Raw genomic sequence first — 13952 nt, forward strand, 5'->3', positions numbered from 1 at the left:
TTCCTTGGTTGAATTATTTGAAGCTAGAAGACCCACCCTAGATGTAGGCCACATCTTCTAGTGGTAGCTGATATAAAAGGACATGGACGAAGGGGGCCTTTTTTGCTTGCCTGCTTGCTTTACTCTTGCTGACAAGTCCATTTGCCCTGCTGCTGGGGCATTCCTTCATTGGTATTAAAGCCTCCTTCTTCAGGATTCCAATGTAAACTGTAGACCAGCTAGGGCATCGAGCCTGGTGGAGTGAACAATTACCAGATTCTTGGCCTTCCCATCATGAGATAACCATTGTTGGATTAGCCAGACCACAGCCGATGAACCACTCTCATAACCCCCCCCCTTTCAACACGTACAGAGTCATCCGATCTGTTCTGTTCCTTGATTAATACATAATGGTTATTACCATTACTAGGGGACTGATAATTTTTTTTTCTGAAAGATTTATTTGCTTGTTTTATGTTAGGTGTGAGTACTGGAATGCATGCACATTTACAATATACATGTGTGGTACCTGTGGAGGACAGAGGAGGGCATCAGATCCTTTGGAACTGGAGTTATAGGGGTTTGTGAGCTGCTATGTGGGTACCAGGTCCTCTGGGAGGGCAGCAAGTGCTCTACCATTAAGAAATCTCTCTGTTCCCCAGGACTGGTGATTTTGAGAGCAGATCCATTGCTTTTGTTTCTGGAGCAGGACCTAACCACCCAGAACTAGTTCATTGGTTGAGTCTTTTGGTATAAGTTTCTGCCCCACTTGTTTTGATGCGTGTAATCTGTCTTACCTGGTTTTGTAATCTGGTTTTGGATTGTACTGGTGATACCTAGGGATTTGGGAAGGTGGCTGTAGAATAGTTGGGGTAATCCTGTCTCATTTAGGGGGCACATGGTTTCAATGAGGTGGTGACACCAGGATCTGTAGATGTGTCTCCTTCAAACTAACAAGCATGTGTGTGCTGTTCCACTATCAAGAGAGGGGTGGAGTGCTGGCATCAGCTAGTGTACTGGCTCATCACCTTGGAAACAAGCAGGCTTTCCACGCAATGTGATGTCATGGGCGGTGGGAGTCCAGAGTTGGTTGAGTCCCAGCATCTTGCTCAGAAGCTGAAGTTTGGTTTTAAATAGAAGAAAAACTGTGGGAGGGACAAGAATTATATATATTCAACAAGTTTCTGGGCAAAGTTTGGTCATCTTGACCACTGTCTCAACTCTGGCTCTTTAGGGTCGTTCCATGAAGTCCTTGTTGATTGATGGGACGAATTGAGACCCAGAGGTTGATGGCCCCTCACCACCATGTTAGAGAGTGGTCTGCCCTACGAGGCTAGTCTACATCTGGCTTTCAAGACTGCAGCATGTTTGGGACAGAGGCCCATCTTCATGCCTTCAGCCTTGAAGGAGAATGTGATGGGTTAGGCACCACCGGCTTTTATACAGACATTTCTTGAGTGCTTGATTTGCTTGCAGAGTGAAGCAGGATTGCGACCCAAAGTAGTAGAGATAGAGCAGAGGCCAGGCTCCTATCCCTGTTCTTAGTCATCCTACGGGCCATGGAGGGATCAATGTGTTCCCCCCTCTGTCCTTTCCTTTTCATTCAGTGCAGCTTCTAAGCGACTCTTGTCTCCCCTTTGGCTTTTAAAGGGAGGACTGACCAGAGGGAAGAGAGCTTCAATGACGACTGAAGCAGAATAAAGGCTCAATACAAGCCCAGGATCTGGTGCCTGAGTCCCTGCTGAGGCAGTCTTTACGGGGTGGGGAACAAGTCCTAAGATCTGTGCTCCCCAGAAAAGGTCACATGAGAAGGATGTGCGTTGCGTTCCGGGGCTGTGGTAGCTGTGAGGGGCTGAAGCTGTGGTGTCTGCCCACACAGAGGCTCCGGGTGAGGCCGAGGCCATACTTCCTCATCTGCCCCGTGACTTAGAGTTGAAAGAGGCTCTTTGCGAGGCTCCGAGCTCTATTCTCAGTAGGTGGCTATAAACTCTGGCTACACAAGAAAGTCAACCTGAAGCGTTTTGAAAAATACTGATATTTGGGTTCACCTCCAGAGTTTTCATGATATGTTTGTCTTTGGATGCAGAAACAGCTGCGTGTGAAGATTGGGAGAGAGGAATAAAACACGTCGCTGGAGTGGGGCATAAGTCAAGAAAAAGAGAAGAGAAAATGAAGGAAGCGACGGCATCTAGATAAATCAGAGGCAGAGCGGTCCGGAGAGCTCCGGGTGGCCCAAGGCAGCTGCAGGGGCTGATGGATGGCTTGGGACAAAGCAGGTTGCATCCCACTGTGAACAGAGGGAGATGGCTCAGCTGGTGAGTAGCCAAGGGAGAGGCACACATCCATCAGGCCCACGGGAAGCTTCCTTGGAGCCCCGTCTGAGGGAGGAGACCACGAGGCTCTGACAAATCTAGCCGGTGGATACAGGGACACCTTTGCTCCATTTCCCTGCACTCCGGCTTATAATCTTCTTTTCCCAGAATACCTCTGGAAGGGTTTTTGGCAGTAAAGATCAAGATTCCAGGCTATCCTGAAATTCCCTCTGTCACCTCACTGGCCTAGCCCTAGTCACTGCAAAGCTTCCCATTTTAGGAGCTTGATGACAGAAGTTGACCCTATATATCACATTTTGCTTTACAATTGTTTAGCTCTGTTTTTAAAGCTTCTGAACATTCTGTGAGGTCATCATTCTGTCACCTTAAGACCTGGTCACTCAAAGCTGACCAGATCTCACAGCCTGTAGAAGTCAGGCCAAGTTCCCCCACAGCACCCCGCCCCACACACACTTTCCCCTGATAGAGTTAAGAAGCCACGCTGTGCTGTGGTTTTCTAACCCCTAATTCAGCCCAGTACCTGGCTCATCATGTAGTCTAGACTAAATTCTGTGGAATTTCCCCCCAGCCCCTAAGAGGATATCAAAGTCAGATATTTTCCTTTGTTTGGGGAAATTTCTCTGAAGGCCGTTCTCTGGGCCTCCCAGCCCTGTCTCCATCCTCCCACTCCCCATGTCGGCACCACATCCTGTCCATGAAGGTTATGTGTCCTTTACTTTTAGCTTCAGAGAAGCTGTTGTGGTCAGAGTCACTTTGGGTCACAGGTTTGCAGATGAAGCTGTAGGTGGAGCCCAAATAAAGACATGAAAGGGCAGGACCTGGTCCAGGAGAGAGATGTGGGGATGGGTGGACGGCAGATCCAGATGAGGAAACAAGAGGGGGGGCGTCATTGAGCGAACGGAGCCAACAGTAGGTACAAACTGAGCTGAAGCCCCAGAGAGCTGTGAGTCCTTTGCCTGCCAGTTCTTGACAGGCACACTTGAAGTCAGACGACAGGTTGGTGGAGACCTGCCAGTTTTTGACAGGCACACTCGAAGTCAGACGACAGGTTGGTGGAGACCATCGCCACTGTTTTACAGAGTGTCTTAGAGCGGGACACAATGTGTTCGCAGCACGTGGGACAAAGCCCTTCAAGCTTCTACGCTCAGAAACTTGCTTGCTCTCTCTCCCTTGGACAGTAATGTTTTCCTGTCTGTGTTTCTGGATCATCTAGCCAGTGGGTTTTTTCTAACACCCTGACTCATAACAGTAACTGTTTCCTGTGTTTCTGGTGTTGTGCTACGTGTTGCACATACACTGTGTGTGCTTTTTTTCCAACTACTCTCAAGGGAGGCATTATGAGTCCCACTTTATCAGGTAGACTTAAGACTCTTAAGAGACTTGCCAAAGACAATCCGAATTAACATAGCGTGTGTAGCTATCATAGATGTGTCTAATTCTTCCTGACAACATCTAATTGTCTTACTAACATTTGTGTTGACTCATGTCCTCATGCCTGCTACTTATGATCTCTTATACTGGAAGTAATCTGTTCAAATTCTATTTGGTCTTGACTCAGCAACTTTGTTCTGTTTATAGCAATGCTCCACTGATTCATAATTAATGTGTTCAACTTAATATATTTCAATATGCAGTAGCAAAAAAAAACATTTAAAAATGCAAGCCAGTCTTGTACTCTGGCCTTTTACCCTCTAGGCATAACATGTTCACCCTGCGGCCATCCAAGAGTAGAGACAACCTCAGCACATTAACTGACAACGGGTCAGTGTTGGCCAGATCCGTGGTGCTGGTCATGGAACAACTGACGTCCCTAGTAGAAGTGTCAGGATCCTCAGCTGGGAGTCCAACCTTCAATCCTTCCTGCCCTCCCTCTGACACATGGAATCTTGGGAAATGCTGGAGCCTATAGAAAGTGGAGGACTAAGAACTGGGATTGTAGCTTAGTGCGTATGAGGCCCAGCGTTCAATCCAGGTACTATAAAGAGATGTGGGAAAGGAGCTTAGCATGTGCGAGGCCCGGGGTTCAATTCCCTGAACCATAACGAGATGTGGGGGAGATAAAGGAGAGTTCCACAGTGAAACTTCATCCATGTTGGGGTGGAACTCTGCAGTGCTGTAGCTATTGGGGGAGTCACCCATCACAGGGGTTTGGTGTTGTCTTGAGTTGACTCTCCAACTCCATGAAATCTATATTTATTAAAGACTACTCCAGTAGCAGATAGCGCACTGAAAGTCCATGGTGTAAAGTATTTAAATAATTTGTTTGTTTGTTTTGTGAGACAGGGTTTCTCTGCGAGCCCTGGCTGTCCTGGAAATCACTTTGTAGACCAGGCTGGCCTCGAACTCACAGGGATCCATCAGCCTCTGCCTCCTGAGTGCTGGAATTTAAGGCGTATGCCACCACCACCCAGCTGTATTTAAAGAACTTAAAAAGATAACTGCATCTGATACTCTGGATTCACCTCTTGGGAGAAGCAAGCCAGGAAGCAACTGTCACCCCTAGCTCCTGCCTCTCTGCTCCTGCCCTGACTTCTTCCAGTGATCGACTGCAATTAGGACAGGGTAGCCAAATCATCCCTTTCCTCTGCAAGTTGCTTTTGGTCATGGTGTTTTTATCATGGTGATAGAAAAGAAACTGCAACACCTATGCTTCTGGGAGTAGCCCCTGCCCCTTATTCATGCTCTGTAAATAATCCCAATAATCTAGTTTCCAAGTTGGGACTTGTGTCCATTGTCAGTGTGCTCTCTAGGGTGGATAGGGTGTAGTCTGTCTCCCTAGGAGGAGCTTATGTGCAGCCAGTGATTACAGAATCTTTTAAAGTGAACAACCCTTGGTATAATTTGTTATTATATCAGATGAGTTATAGCTGTAAAGACACAAATAAGACATTAACTTACTAATATTTTAAATTAACTTTGTTAGTTTAACCTGCAGTGTTTTTTTGGTCGGATACAGCACTCAGCCACACTCTCTGGAACTTCTCAGGATGGTGTTTATCAGACATTAACTAATTCCCTCTCTGTCCAATCTGTTTTTCTTTTTTGGAACACAACAATAAAATCCATTTTTATGGCATATGACATGATACAGATCTACACAAAGTGATATGTGTACATACAGTTAATATAAACATGAATTATAGCACACACACAATTCCTAGGAGGTTAAAAAGTCTGTTTTCTTATGTTTTTCCAGTATTAGGAGATCAGATTCAATCTTCTACGTGCTAGGCAGGCCTCTATCACTGAGCTACACCCAAGCCCCAAGTTTGCATTTAAACTCATTACCACTAGAGATTTTTTTTTAGCTTATTCCATGGATGTTCAGGTCTGCAATCAAGTCCTCTGCAAAAGAAATACTTTGATTTCTTTATTTCTAATATTTAAGTTTAATATTTTTTATTTTAAGCAATTGCCATAAGTTTGAGAACAATAGGCACTAAATTAAAAAAATCAGTGTATGTTTCAATAAAAATAAAATGATCTGCTTTCAAGGCACACTCTAAGACACTGAGCCTGAGGACCCAGTAACAGTTTTCTCTTTGAGACACAGAAGAGTGTAAGTAAGTTTCTTGTCCCAACTGCCTGTTCCCAAATACCTGACAGCTGCTTCCCAAATTACCACATGGAGACTTACATTAATTACAAATTCTTGGCCAATAGCTCTGGATTATTACTAACTAGCTCTTACATTTTAAATTAACCCATATTCTTTATTTATACTCTCTCACATGGTGTTACCTTTATTACCATAGCACATTTATCTCCTGTCCGCTCTGTGTCTGACTGGTGACTCCTGACACTGCTCGTTCTTCCCATCATTCTTGGTTTGGTTACTCTGCCTATACTTCCTTTCTGGCTACTGACCCATCAGTGTTTTATTAAAATAATTTGAGTGACAAATCTTTATAGTGTGCGAGAGGATTATTCCACAGCAGAAGACAAAGTGGCTTGAAGGCAGGTCAAATCAAAAGGAGGATTTAGGGAACCATGTAACTTGGCAAAGTTTGAACATTTTGTCTTCAGTGTGCCAGACTCACATAACAGAAATTTGTATGTACTTTGAAAAAAAAATTCAAACCCATAGAAAAGCAGAGTGTTTTGCAGGGGACAATAAGGGGCTTCTTGTGTTCCTTCCTAGTTACTTAATCTGTCACGGTAGTTCTTGTTTCATAAGCAAACACCCATCTGACCATCAGTATTTATTTACTACAGCAGATCTGCAGTCTATCCAATGTCAAATCTAACTGTGTTATGTTTTTGTACACAGCCTTATTCATTTATGTGTCTTCTTGCTTTGATAGCCGTCTTACTTTGAAAAATTTACTTGTTTCTTTTCCAATGCTCTAACCTAGTTTTGATCTTTATGTATACCCTGACTTCTCTTTCTTTTGCCTGTTCTTCACTTATAACCCCCATTAAGCATTTTTGGTTGGCTTTAGTTCCTTGTGGGTGTTTATTATTTGTAGTTAATCAGTGTCCTGAATGATCTTTGTTTTCTCTGGGCTGTAACTGTTTTCCCCATCTAAGGATCTGGGGCTAGAGAGCATGGGCCGGCCGCACAGTGAGCCTGTGGTACAGAGTGAGTCTTGAATGATCCTTAAAGGCTCATTAAAGTTAAAGGCTTAGTCCTCAGCCTGTGGCACTCCTGGGAAGTGGACATTTAGGAGGTGGGGTTTGATGGAAAGCCATTACGGGTGTGACGTTGAAGGCATATTGGAAACCTGGCCTCTTCTGTGTCTTTTGCTTTCTGACTGTCAGACAGTAAGCAGGCCTTCAGGGCCATTGCTCCTGTCATGATGGTCTGTGCTGTCATGACCCAAAGCACAAAGTGATTGAACTAAATCTGTGAACCAATTTTTTTTTTTAAAAAAAAAAAAGTTTTGTTTTTAGGGTTCAGGGTCAGAAAATGCCCAAGACAGGCTGCTTGGGTTCAAGATTGAGCTTCAGGCCAATCCAATGGCACCGTGTGGACAAGTTCCTGTATTTCCATACCGCAGCTTCTTCACGTGTGAAGCAGGGTGATTGCCATAGACGGCGTTTGTCACAACTGTGAGGCAGCGTGAACGTTTAACATCGTGCTTGGCACGGAGTGAGCTGCAAACAGATGAGAGAACACATGCTACGTGTTTGCACTCCTAGCCCCTTCCAAGGAGCGCTCAGAGGAAGGAGGCATTTCTGGGGAGGAGCATGGGAAGAAACTTTGGCAGAGGGTGGTCTGGGAGCAGAGGTGGGAAGGCTCACTGGCTCCCACGTTGTTGTTTTGTAGTTTGACAGCTGGAAAACCACGGACTCTGCTTCTAAGAATGACCTGGGCCAGTCAGCCAGGACACAAGCGAAGTGCCGGGTGATCACCGCTTCCGTTCTGCCACCCCAACATCACCACCTCCTCACCAGCCTTTCGGTCCTACCTCACATCCCCAACCCTGTTAAATCCCAAGTACACGTCCGTTAAGCTATACCTAATAAAATGACTTAGATTTTATTTATTTTATTATCTTATTTTATTTGAACATGTGACACAATTTTAAAAACTACACTTGACTACTCAGGGAATGTACACGCCATGAGACGTGACCTTGGAGGAGTCATCAGTGTTAATGTGACTTCTGTCTCAAAGGACAGATGCTGCATGTGGACCGTGCGGGGAGGTCATCAGTGACCGCCAGCCAGCAGCAGTGTCTGGACACGTGCTCCTTCCCACAGATCCAGGTCAACCTTCCTGCTAAAACTGCAGATAGTGCTGAACAGAGAAAGGCCAGCTCTATGGCTGGCCTGAATTCCTAATTCAGAACCTAACAGCGGTTCTAGGTGTTGGCCATTAAGCTCGGGAGTGATTTGTTAGCAGTAGGTGTCTAGCACAGACTGTGTTTCCTCGGGCTGTGCATCTGTGCCCTATTCTTCTGATTCCCCCATCATTCTCAGTATATCAGACCCAGCCCGTCTCTTCTCTCTTCCCGTGTGCTGGTCAGTGTTTTGACAACTTGGGTTGCAATCTAGGAAAAGGGAACCTCAATGGAGAAGATACAGCCATCAGATCAGACTGTAGGGACTTGCTTTTTGTATTCTTGCTACTTTTATTTTTTAACTGAAAAAAATAATTTTCATGCAATATATTCTGTCCGTGGTTTCCTCTCCCCAACTCCTCCCAGATCCCGCCCACCTCCCCACCTATCCAACCCCATACCCTTCTTCCCTCTTTCCTTAGAAAACAAACAAGCAAAACAAAACAGAATAATAAAAAAGAAACACACATACAAAAAAAACCTATAAAAACATAAAATTGGAAACAATAATATACAAGCAAATGACCAGTAAGACGAAAATGGCCCAAACAAAATAATATGAGGCAAAAGTCTACAAAAATTAGCTTTGAGTTGGTTTAGTGTTGGTCGTTTACTACTGGGCATGGATCCACCCCTAGTGTGCATAAGCTCACCCAGTGAGATTCCACTGGAGAAAACTATTTTTTCTTTTTCATGTGGCTGTCAATTGCAGGTGGCTTGACACCCCTGCTTGGCTAGGGGTGGGAGCCCGTGTCCACATTCCACTTAGTGCTACCTGCCTTGAACCTGTGTGTGCTGCCACAGTCTCCGCACATCAGGCCTGTTCCAACTGGAAGACACTTTTGTGGCGTCAATTTCTTGATTAATGATAAACTTAGAAGTGCTCAGTGCTATGAGTGGCGCCATCCTGGGCACGTGGTTCTGGGTTGTCTAAGAAATCAGGCTAAGAAAGCCAGGAGGGCAGTAAACCTGTAAGAAATAATCCTCCATGACCTCTGCTTCAGTTCGGGTCTCCAGGTTCCTGCCTTGGGTTCCTTCCTGATGGACTATAAACTGTAAGATCCAGGAACCCATTTCCTCTCCTAGTTGCTCGTGGTCATGGTGTTTTATCCCAGCAATGCAAAGTGAACTCAGATATCCCCAGAGTGTGTGTTTAGTGGCAAATGAGCCAAGTCCACTGCCATTCTGACAGGGCAAATCTCTTATTCCTAGACTTCCTTTTCTTGACATTTGATCAGGGAATGGGAGGTCACGAGAGCTTCCGTTTGCTTTCCTACCAATGGATTCTACTTTGGGTCTGGAAGCCCAGTGCATCATCATAGAGAGTCAAGGCACTCCATGACCCTTGGTTATTTATTGTGTTTGCCCTGCTGCAGCCTTGTGGGCAGGACATGGAAGCACGCTGAAGTGGAGGCATGGCTGGGTCCTTTTCTGTTATAGCTGGGCGTGGTGACACACAACTGTAATTCCAGTACTCCTGGGGTTTAGGCAAGAAGCTGTTCTGGGCCTCATAGCTCTATCAAAACAAACACACATAAAAAGAAGAAAAGGAGAACATACCCTACGAAGCTACTGTGGGTAGAAAGTGAGGACTAACAGGGGTGTAAAATATGGGTGGCCATAAGCTTGACCCTGTTTATACCTCTAGGCTAGAACAGTGGCCTTGGAATCTAACAGCAGATTCTGCTTCCTTCTCCACCCGGAGTAGGGTCATGGAATGAACATGTATGACCTTGGGCAAGCAACGCCTGCTGCGGAAATGTATATTACTCTCACTGGTTAATAAAGAACTGACTGGCCAGGCAGAAGTATAGCCAAATTGAAAATGCTGAGAGCAAGAAGGGCAGAGTCAGGGGATCACCAGGAGACACGGGGAAGAAGACATGCTGGATGACAGGTAAATCCATGAGCCATGTGGCAATACATAGATCGATAGAAATGAGTTAAAGTTGTAAGAGCTAGTTAACAATAAGCCTGAGCTTTTGGCCGAGCATTTGTAACTAACATAAACTTCAGTGTGTTTATTTGGGAGTCGCTGGTGGGACAGAAACTTCTGCCTACAAACCCCATCAACTTTCTGCATCCCTGTTTTCCTCAGGATTAAGAAGGCCATCACTTCGCTGGTGTTCTCCATCCACACAGCACCCCTTCTAATCAAAGCTCTTCACACTTGGAGCTTCCAGACAGGAGCACACCTATTTTGATGCCTGTGGGAGGTGGGGGAGGGAAGGGAGCAGCAGCTTGTCTGTCCTGAGTTTCCCAACAGCTGTCTTTGAGCTCCCACAGGAAGTGGGCATGGAAGTCACTTTCAGCAGCTCCAAGGGAGAAGCAGTGAGGGACAATGGGCCTTGACCCAACCCTGATTTCACCCAGGGGAAGTAGCCCAGCTCTGGACAGGAGTAACAAGGATGCCAAAGGCCACACACAGGGAGAAATGGGTGGTGAGGAAGCAAAGCAAGACAACCAGCATAATTCTTGTCCCTCTGCTCCTGGGCTGGACCAGGTTGGTTTTCCAGAAAGTTCCATGAAGAGTTGAATGCTGCATCACAGACATGACATACGGAGCTAACCTCACTCTTGAGTCCTCACACCTGATGCTTTGGGAAGGGAAGAAGAGAGGGCCCGGTAGAAGCTCTGGCTTAGCGTGGTTGCAATTCATCTCTTACTTGTTTTGAAATGGCAATATCTTCTCCTTTAAGAAATATTTATTTTATTCAATGTGTGTGCATGTTCATGTGGGTACCATGGAGGACAGGAGGCTGTTCTAATTTTTTCTGTTGCTACAATAAATACTCAAGGCAGAAGCTTGAAGCAGAAACTTGGGGTGGGGGAGGGGATGCTGGCTCGTTCCCAGTTCGTATGTGGTTCTTTCTTTCTTTCTTTCTTTCTTTCTTTCTTTCTTTCTTCCTTTCTTCTCTTTCTTTCTGTTGAGAATTAAAATTTTTATTTCCCTTTGGAATCTATTGGTATGTGCTGTGGGACAATGGTTTTACTCTGTAAAGATTTGTTTCTTGTAGTTGTTTAATAAAATTCTGATTGGCCAGTAGGCAGGCAGAAAGTAGAGACGGGGTAATGAGAACAGAATCCTGGGAAAAGGAAAGAGTCAGTCTGCTGCTGTCACCCAGACAAAGAGGAAGCAAGATGTGACTGCCTTGCCGAAAAAGGTACCAAGTCACGTGGCTAACACAAATAAGAATTATGGGCTAATATATGTTATGAGTTAATAAGAACCCTGAGCTAATAGGCCAACAAGTTTATAATTAATATAGACCTCTGTGTGTTTCTTTGAGGCTGAACGGCTGCGGGACTGGGCAGGACTTGGGTGCTCTAGAAACCTTTGTCAACAGATATGCACAATTCATTTCATTACATTTCCAATAATTTACCATATTGAGCATTTAATAACAATTTATAACTTTGTATCATATATTAGTGTTTTCATGCACATATTTTATTTATCACTATCTTGTGTTTTTCTAAAAATATTGGTCTTACAACAGGTTTCTAGGTCACACTAAGATCTCTGTGCTAATCAGGTTGATGTTTATGCTAATAAAATATGAGGCCAATCTGCTAAACAGAAGAAAACAGAAACTGAATCTGGCAGCTTATCATAACATGTATCGTTTATATATTTGGTCTCCAAAATAGCTCCAAGGGTTTTTTTTTTATTGAAATTAGATTTTTTTTTTTACATAATGTACTCTGATTATGGTTTCTCCTACCTTCACTCCTAGTTACTCCCCACATCCTCCCACTTGGATCCATCCTTCTTCTGCCCCCCTTAGAAAACAAACAGACATCTAAGGAATAATAATGTAATATAGTATTATTAACATAATATAATATAACATAATATGATAAAACAAAACAGACACATTGAATAGGGCAAATTAAACCAACAGAAGGAAAAGAGCCCAAGAAAAGGCATAAGAAATGCATATAGACTCAGAGACACACTTGTTTTAACACTCAGAAATCCCGTAAAAACATAAAACCAGAAGCCATAATACACACACAAGGCTCTGTAGGATGAAAAGAAACAACCATAATAAAATAAGTGCGTGTGTGTGTGTGTGTGTGTGTGCGCGCGCGCGCGCGCGTGTGTATGATGGGGTGGGGGAACCCTGACATCATGAGATAATGACCCTCCAAAGATGCCATTGGGTTTGCTTTCTGTTGCCCATCTGCTGCTGGGCACAAGGTCTACACTTACGAGTAGATTTGCTTCCCCAGTGAGACTCCCTGGAGAAAACTAATTTTTCATTTGCAAGTTGTTATCAATTGGAGATGGGTTTTGTTGGATGAGGGATGGGGGCATGTGTCCACTTCTTTCAGCTCTAGGACCCCATCTGGTGCACATTCTGTAGGCACTGTGCATGGTGCCTCAGTCTCTGTGAGTTCATGTGTGTATAAGCCCTGGTGTGTTTAGGAGGTCTTTTTTCCTCGGTGTCCTCCATCCTCTCTGGCTCTTATATTCATTCAGTCTCATCTTCCACAGGGTTCCCTGATCCCTGAAGGGAGGGATTTAATACAGGCATACCATTTAAGGCTGAGTGTTCTAAGGCCTCTCACTCTCTGCACAATATCTAGCTGTAGGTCTCTGTATTTGTTCCCATCTGCTGTAGGAAGAAACTTCTCTAATAATGGCTGAGCAAGCTGGGCAGTGGTGGTGCACACCTTTAATCCCATCACTCAGGAGGCAGAGGCAGGCGAATCTCTGTGAGTTCGAGGTTAGCCTAATCTACAGAGGGAGTTCCAGGACAGGCTCCAAAGCTACAGAGAAACCCTGTCTTGAAAAACAAACAAACAAACAAACAAACAAACATATCTGAGCAGCACACTGATCTATGAGTATAGCAGAATGTTATAAGTCATTTTGTTGCTACGTTCCTTTAGTATAATGTCATATTTGGTTTTTCCCTGGATCTCTGCTATCTGGTCCCATCTTCTTGATCACCCAAGCAGTACTGGGCATGGGTTCCAGCTCACGGTGTGGGCCTTGAGTCCAATCAGGTACTGGTCAGTTATCTTCACAAGCTTTGTGCCACCATTGCTCTAGCATCTCCTGGCAGATAGGACACTATTGTGGACTGGAGGGTTTGTAGCTGTGTTAATGTTTTGGCTTCTCATTTGGTAGCATCCAGAGTACCTTCTGGTACCAAGAACACTAGCCAGTAGGGGTGAAGGCTCTGTGCAGGACCAGCTCGACTTCTCCATGTTTGGTGAGTTGCGAAGGCGTTGTCTTCCGCAGTGGGGTTGACTGTCATCTTACGGAAAACAACCTGTAGTCTTGGCAACAGTTTGCTGGGAGTTGTTGACCATGGGACCATGCTGGTCAACAACTCAATTAGATAGGACCCACTTCTGGTACTGAAAGCTTCATTGGGTGACAAGAAATGTCCAGCTGAGTCTCTGTCTTATCTATTATTTGACAATTTTATTTAGATTATCTTCATATATGTATATATTTGGGGACGTTTCTATTGTATTAAAGTTTCCATACTACCATGCAAATGGTCCTTAATTTTAGCTGTCTCTCCCTATATTCCTTCCTTTGCTCCCTTCTTCTCTCCCCCTTACAGCTTGATACTCCTGTTTCAGCCTCTCATCCCCACCCCCCTGTCCATCCATAACTACCTGTTCTATTTTTCCTTCTTAGGGAGATCTTTGCTCCACACCCCAGTCTTATACTCAGGACCTAACGGCTGTTGGTCTATAGACAGCAGCCGAGGCCCACCCGCGTAGGGATCAAACCATACACAGTGGGCTGGGCCCTTACACCAGTTTGCAATCAAGAAAGTGCCCACAGACATGCCCATAGGTCAAGCTGATGGATGCAAACCCATAAGGT

The 13952-nt window shown here is 44.8% G+C and overlaps 1 long non-coding RNA gene across 1 annotated transcript; it reads left to right on the forward strand.

The window, feature by feature from the left end:
* The first annotated feature begins 1815 nt into the window (after positions 1–1815).
* On the forward strand, positions 1816–7797 carry LOC125413194 (uncharacterized). The gene is made up of 3 exons (XR_015735209.1): positions 1816–1951; positions 2066–2294; positions 7582–7797. It is a non-coding gene; the product is annotated as an uncharacterized LOC125413194 (long non-coding RNA).
* The last annotated feature ends 6155 nt before the right edge of the window (positions 7798–13952 follow it).

The sequence above is a fragment of the Myodes glareolus genome, chromosome 2, assembly GCF_982192425.1.
Source record: "Myodes glareolus chromosome 2, mMyoGla1.1, whole genome shotgun sequence".
Lineage (NCBI taxonomy): Eukaryota > Metazoa > Chordata > Mammalia > Rodentia > Cricetidae > Myodes > Myodes glareolus.